Source organism: Panicum virgatum, chromosome 9N (assembly GCF_016808335.1).
Source record: "Panicum virgatum strain AP13 chromosome 9N, P.virgatum_v5, whole genome shotgun sequence".
NCBI classification, from domain to species: Eukaryota; Viridiplantae; Streptophyta; class Magnoliopsida; order Poales; family Poaceae; genus Panicum; species Panicum virgatum.
In genome coordinates this window covers 53,715,456-53,722,637 of record NC_053153.1, presented here as the reverse complement: position 1 = coordinate 53,722,637, position 7,182 = coordinate 53,715,456, and positions in this window count along the sequence as shown.

Here is a 7,182-nt window from a genome sequence, read left to right as displayed (position 1 = left end):
AATCAGAGTCTGTCACTTTACAGTTATTGTAATTTCGACAAATCCAAATAAAGTTGATTTCTCCTATATCGACTACTTGGCTCTCGCTCACACGACCAATACCCCACCTCGAAAGTCTTGCTCAGCATTAGAGCAGATATCAAGTAGTTTTTATGGTTCTCACTCGAGTGCTTTTTTGACATTTACATCTTGGGCAACCCGATGGGGTTCATACCTAACAGTTCTGTCCTAAAAGACACTCTAGTCCTCCGGTAGGACACCCTACTCGCCCTGCTCGAGTAGGTCTTGGATACTCTTCCGGCACCTTCATCTTGGGCAACCCGATGGGGTTAGTACCTAACAGACTTGCCCTAAGAGTTACTCTAGTCCTTGGTTAAAAGGACACCTTACTCGCCCTGCTCGAGTAAGTTTTGGATATATTTTTGACATTTACGTCTTGGGCAACCCGACGGGGTTCGTACCTAACAGTTCTGTCTTAAAGATTACTCCAGTCCTTGGTTAAAGGACACCTTACTCGCCTTGCTCGAGTAAGTTTTGGATATCTTTCTGATATTTATGTCTTGGGCAATGTTGACGGTCATTAACGACCAATTTCGACCGTCAACTCCTGCACAAAAAGGGACTAAAATGTGGAATAAATGCTAGGACAGATTTATTTACTAACTGATTCCACAGGTGATGTTCAAGAATGTGTGCAGGTGATTTCCAGGTGATTTTGCAGTATAATGGTGTGGTTTGATCCAGGACATAACATTCCAGCAAATCAGGACGCGACATGTGTCAGAATATGGAATAGATGGCCCACCAGAGCAAGAAACCAACAGTACAAGAGCCAATACCCATTCCAATGACAAGTGGGCCCAGGAAGGAACCCATGGACCGAAAGGGGAGGTCGGTGGGCCCACTGGGCCCCACCGCCTCAACTTTGCCACGTGGTGCTCCCTCACTGGCTCCCAATGTCGGTTCTGCAGAGAAGAGCTGCGATCTTGGGGTGGCTCCCTCCTATAAATACAAGGGGAGGGGTAGAGGAATGAACACACACACATCTCACCCTCTCAACTCACCCTTCCTCCCTTGGAGCTTGAGGCCTTTATCCTAGATGCTTAGGTAGACTAGGAGGTGTAGAAGAAGAGGAGGAGAGTGAGGAGTCGGGGAAAGTGCCGGGTTTGTCGACGCTCTTCTCCGCTTGTACCTCAACGGATGCTTATTCGGTTGTAAGTGTTCGAGACTTTCTTTGTTTGTTTATTTGGAATTAGAGTTTAGATCGCAAGTTATCATATCTGCCTTATATTAGTTGATGTGTATGCTAGCGAGTAGCATTTGATCTTAGCTTAAGACCCCGGATAGAAAAGGGTAGTCTTGGCCAGGGCTAAGGTTAGTAGGGAAAGGCGTAGACGTGGTGTTTAGGCTAGACTATACCACTCAGTTGTCTGATAGTCCCACAATTTGTAGAGGTAGCCGGCAGGTGGTGACAGCCCTGTTCGAGCCTTCTAGTAATCCTCCACGTTCGGATATTGGATAGAGCATCATTTAGGAGCTATCGGCTTGTATAAGCCGGTCGACACCTTTAGCTCTAAGTATAACGGCGGCGTGATCTCTTCTTCTAGGCATAGATTCCAGATATAGAAAGTTCTCTCTTCTGTCTTCTCCACACCAGTGTGTGTGTCCTTGGGTGAACTTGAACCTGTAGATAGCGTACTCACGTTCCTCAGTGGATACGATACCCTAGAATACTCTTGGGTGAAAGCTATAGCGGTATCCATGCGCTTGCAGATTTTACTCGTGATGTTGCAAAATACCAACAAGCTTTCTGGTGCTGTTTCCGGGGAACGGTAGCTACATTATCTACGGACTCAGTCGTCCTCGTATCTTCTATTTTCTTTTTCTTTGATTCTACCTCAACCCCCGCTACCCATGGAGCAGCTATCCCTTTTACAGCTCTCTTCACCCAATAGCGAGTTCTACGAGCCAGCACCCTCTGCTGACCCAATTCTTTCTACTAGCTATGAACTCGACTCAGACTACATAGCCTTTGTTCAGGAAAATTCCTTTTCAGGAAGGGATTGTGAAAATCCCTACCATCATCTGCGCGAGTTCGAGCAAGTATGTTCAGGCAAGAAAATTTCGGGCATGACACACGAAACTCTTAAATGGAAATTGTTTCTTTTTTCCCTTTCGAGAGAAGCGAAGCAATGGTACATTCGTGTCGTAGGCGGTGTGAATGGAAGTTGGATTGAACTTTGGGACAGATTCTGTTCTGCATTCTTTCCGCTTTCACGAATATGCGCCTTACGAATGGAAATTTTAACTTTCCGTTAGAATGATAAGGAATCAATCGGTGTAGCTTGGGCTAGATTTACCTTATTGGTAAAATCAGGCCCAGACTTGTCATTACCCGAGCATTTATTGCTCCAACATTTTTATGCTGGTCTTGACAAGGAGTCTGCACACCATCTCGATCTTACCTCTGGAGGATCTTTTTCTCATCTTACCCCAACTGAAAGTAGGGAAGTCCTCGAAAAAATCTTGGACAAAACCTCTTTCGTTTGTATCCACGAGCCAGTCCCCACAGAGCCCGAGATGCGTCAAGAGGAGCCTTCAGAAATCGAATCGGAATCCCCTGAAAGCCAATCAGTAGATTCGATCTATGAGACCGCCCCTGAACATAAATCCGAAACATCGGAGGAAGAAGACCCTCTACCTCTGGAATTTCTCCGAAGTTTCGAGCCAGATGTCTTTGAAGATTTCAGCAACACCTCAAGATACTTCTGCTAGAAGCGACCACTAAGTCCTGTCATTCCTACGGATCCCGTAGAAGAGAATTTTCTTCGGGAGACGATTCAAGAATTGACAACATTGATCAGCAATGAATGGCTGCAGGAAGGAGAATTATCCTTATCTCCAATCTCTCTCAACTCTCCCTCCTCATCATTCTATTGTCGTTTCCAAGATCAAAATGTGGACGCTCTCTATAGTCCCGCTGTTGGAGCCAATCTAATGTCAGATGAGTTTGCCTTAGCCTTTCTAGGCAATTACAAACTTACTCCGACAGACAGACAACTCAAGAGACCTTCAGGTTCTCTTACGAGCAGCTATGGGATAATCACCGATGTGCCATTTTGGCACAATGATGTTAAAATCCGACTGAACTTCCATATCTTCGAAGATCTCAACTTCGATTTCTTGATAGAACATCCCCTTAAGGCTCTCTTTACGGATGTTCCTAAAGATGGATGTTCCTAAAGACGGATGTTTAAACATCAAATTAGGGAAGGACACGTTCCACATCCCCGTGGATCGAGCATTGACATGCTCAGTGGAAGATCTCCCTATTCCAGAGCTGATCGATGAAATAATGGCCACTTCCACCTCCGAGTTTTTTTGACTTGGGCCTCGAGGAGGATATCGAGGAAATGCCGGAAGAAGTCAGTGATGCAGAAGAAGAATCCGGTGACACTTCTGAACTGCTCACGACTGAGAAGCCATCACGACCTCCAATTGAGCAAAAGCCTTTACCTTCCGGGCTTAGATACGCCTTTCTGAATAGCGATGTAGAGTCTTCCGTGATCATTAGAGACAAACTCTCAGAAGAGGAGACGAATAAACTCATCGCTGTTCTAGAGAAGCATCGATTAGTCTTAGGCTATACCCTACAAGACCTCAAGGGCATCAATCCTGCCCTCTGTACCCACCGAATCCCATTGGATCCCGCAATAGCACCTTCTAGGGAACCCCAAAGAAGGTTGAACAATGCTATGAAGGAGGTGGTAAAGAAAGAGGTCCTCAAACTCTTAGATGCTGGAATTATCTATCCTGTCCCGCATAGTGAGTGGGTAAGCCCAGTTCAAGTCGTGCCCAAGAAAGGAGGCATGACGGTGGTGGAAAATAGCAAGAATGAGCTAATCCCCCAACGAACCATCATGGGATGGAGGATGTGTATAGATTACAGAAAACTCAACAAGGCCACTAAGAAGGATCACTTCCCACTACCTTTCATCGATGAGATGTTAGAGCGATTGGCGAAGCACTCCTACTTTTGTTTCCTTGATGGTTATTCTGGTTACCATCAAATACCCATCCATCCCGAAGATCAGAACAAGACTACGTTCACGTGCCCCTATGGAACATATGCCTACCGACGAATGTCATTTGGGTTATGCAACGCACCCGCGTCATTCCAAAGGTGCATGATGTCCATCTTCTCCGACATGATCGAAGAAATCATGGATGTTTTCATGGACGACTTCTCAGTCTATGGTACAACCTTCGATAATTGTCTAGAAAATTTGGACAGAGTCTTGCAGAGATGCCAAGAGAAGGACTTGATCCTCAAATGGGAGAAATGTCAGTTCATGGTCCGTGAAGGCATCGTTTTAGGACACTTAGTGTCCAAAAGAGGGATAGAGGTGGATAAGGCGAAGATTGAAGTCATTGAACAACTTCCGCCTCCCATCAATGTGAAAGGAATCAGAAGCTTCCTTGGCTATGTCGGATTCTATCGAAGGTTCATCGCAAACTTCTCCCAGATTGCTAGACCCCTCACAAGTCTCCTAGCCAAGTATGCTCCTTTCCAATTCACGGATGAGTGCCACAAAGCCTTTAACACACTCAAAAAGGCACTCATCTCAGCTCCAATCATTCAACACCCAGATTGGAAGCTCCCGTTCGAGATCATGTGTGATGCTAGTGTGTTGATGCTCCTTAGCACCCCGATTTGTATACCGCAAGCGCACGGTTCGTGTAGCTTTTCCCTTAGAGTATTCCCCCCCAAGGTTTATCAATCCGTGGATCGACAAAGAACTACCTAAGATTTTCCATCTAATCTAATGGATCTATCCTAACATGAAGCATTGATTGCATATAAAGGGTAAACCTTTAATAGATATGAGTGATATGTGAAGGTTGATCTCATCCATGAACATAGGCTTAATCATAGCAAAACCAAAGATATGACTAGGCCTATCGTCATCTAGTTGTAGTTCAAGCTAACGAGCGGATAAATCATGCATCTCAATCAAAAGCATCTTTAAACTCAAAATCTCCAATCCGATCCCTCGATACCCCACCTACTAAGTGGCAACGGCTTGCCACGACGCCACCCCTTTCAACAAGATACCCTGAAGCAAGTCGAACCCCCTTTGGTAGTTCCGCCATGAACCTCTAGCCACCATGACTACAAGATCATGCTAAGCGATCTATCTCGATAATAGATCTAAGATAAAGCAAACCCAAAGAGAAGAACGAAATCGAAAGAGAGAACATGAGCGCTAATAGATTCGGAAGACATGATTATCATTACTCACATAATAGATTCATTTGGATCATCACCGCCATGTGCACACCATCGATGAATCCAACTAGCTCTTGAACTCCGCCATGGCACAACCACGCAGGGAGGCCACGGTGGCTAGGGTCGGCCTAAGCCATCTCCTAGACAACTTCGAAGACTTGCGGCGGCCGTCGTCTCCCTCCGGTCTTGGCCCTAGGTTTTCGTCGAGTTCTGGGTAGATGGATGCTTCGAGTTGAATAAGGTGTGAGCTATTTATAAGCCGAGGAAGCCACCGGTCGAAGGGGAGGTCGAACCGACCTAAAAAAGGGCTGGGCCGGCCGGCCTGGCTCATTCCTTTGCCGTCTCATGTCCTCCTTTCGCGTGCAGACTCCTCGCATCTTCTAGAGTTTATGTCCTTCACGATTGCACCCCTTTTGACGTCGTTATCTTGAAGATATCTTCGAGGAAAGGATAGGATAGGGGTCGAACCGACCTAAAAAAGGGCTAGGCCGGCCGGCCCAATGGGCCTAGGCCGGCCGGCCTGGCTCATTCCTTCGCCGTCTCGTGTCCTCCTTTCGCGTGCAGACTCCTCGCATCTTCTAGAGTTTATGTCCTTCACGATTGCACCCCTTTTGACGTCGTTATCTTGGAGATATCTTCGAGGAAAGGATAGGATCGGGAATCCTTCCTTAAATCTTCATTTGCTTTGCTTAATCCCGAAGTATCTTGATCTCATCTTTGTAGGCTTGGTCCTTTGGGCTCTCTTGGAGGATGGATGTGCATGAATTGGCTTCGAATCAACATGGGCTTTGGTCCTTTCTTTGGCCTTTGGCCTTCGTCTTTCTCCGTGTTAGCGCTCGATCACGGGTCTCGTCATTTCATGCTCCAAAATAGGCCAAAAACCTGCAAAAACAAAGTTCCTCCAAAATATATGTGCAAGTGTGAAAATGACCAATAATTAGGCCGGGGTTAGGACGGTTAGTGATTTTGATATTAAATTCATGCCATTATCAAGGATAAACAAGGGATAAAAGGGGTACTTAAGGAGCTCCAACATTCCCCCCATGCTTAAACCTTGCTCGTCCTCGAGTAAGTCCAGGAGCTTTGCTTATAAAGAAATCAGCGTTGCCCCTCAATGTCCTCTCTGCACTTAGTCATACATAACAAGACATATTGCTCTCTCAAGTATTTAGCATTTAAGTTCATGTTGTGACCGGCTACTTTTTCATTATGGAAGATAGACTAGCAATTAAAGAACAAGCCACAATAATAAATAAATGCAATGCTCTCAAACTTAAGCGAACTTCAAACCTTTACCTTGTTTCATCGTGAAGAGTTTTCAAAAGAATGCATATCAAACATAAGTGAGGTTCTCTTGCAAAAGATCATGAAAATACTCATCTCATCAAGTCGCTCAAGCCTACATTAGATTGTTTTTAACCTATTCTACTCATATATAAAAGTGGAAGGCTTATGTGGAGCTTGGTAGGTAAAAACAATCCTAGCAAAACATTATATCTGAAATATTGTCAAACTAAGAGAGAGATCTATTGGATTTACTGAGACTAGTCAAAAAGGCCATTGGAAAATAATGTTGGAGAGGGAGAAAGATGAAACACACACATTTAGATAGGTGGACATGTGCAAGTGGCAAATGGATGATCCCGAGACACAAATGAAGTTCTCGTTATCGGATTGCACATGGTTGGAAAATTTGAGTATGGAATAATTCTTCAAAGTAACTTGGAAAATTAATGAAGCCAAAAAGAGCTAAGGAGCATTTTATTCTTCTCTTTTTTTTCTTTCATTTTTCTTTTATTTTCTCCCTTTTTTCATTTTTCTATTTTCCTCTTTCTTTCTCTTTTTTTTCTTTCTTTTTGCTCCTTAGAACTTTTGATAACATAGAATACTTA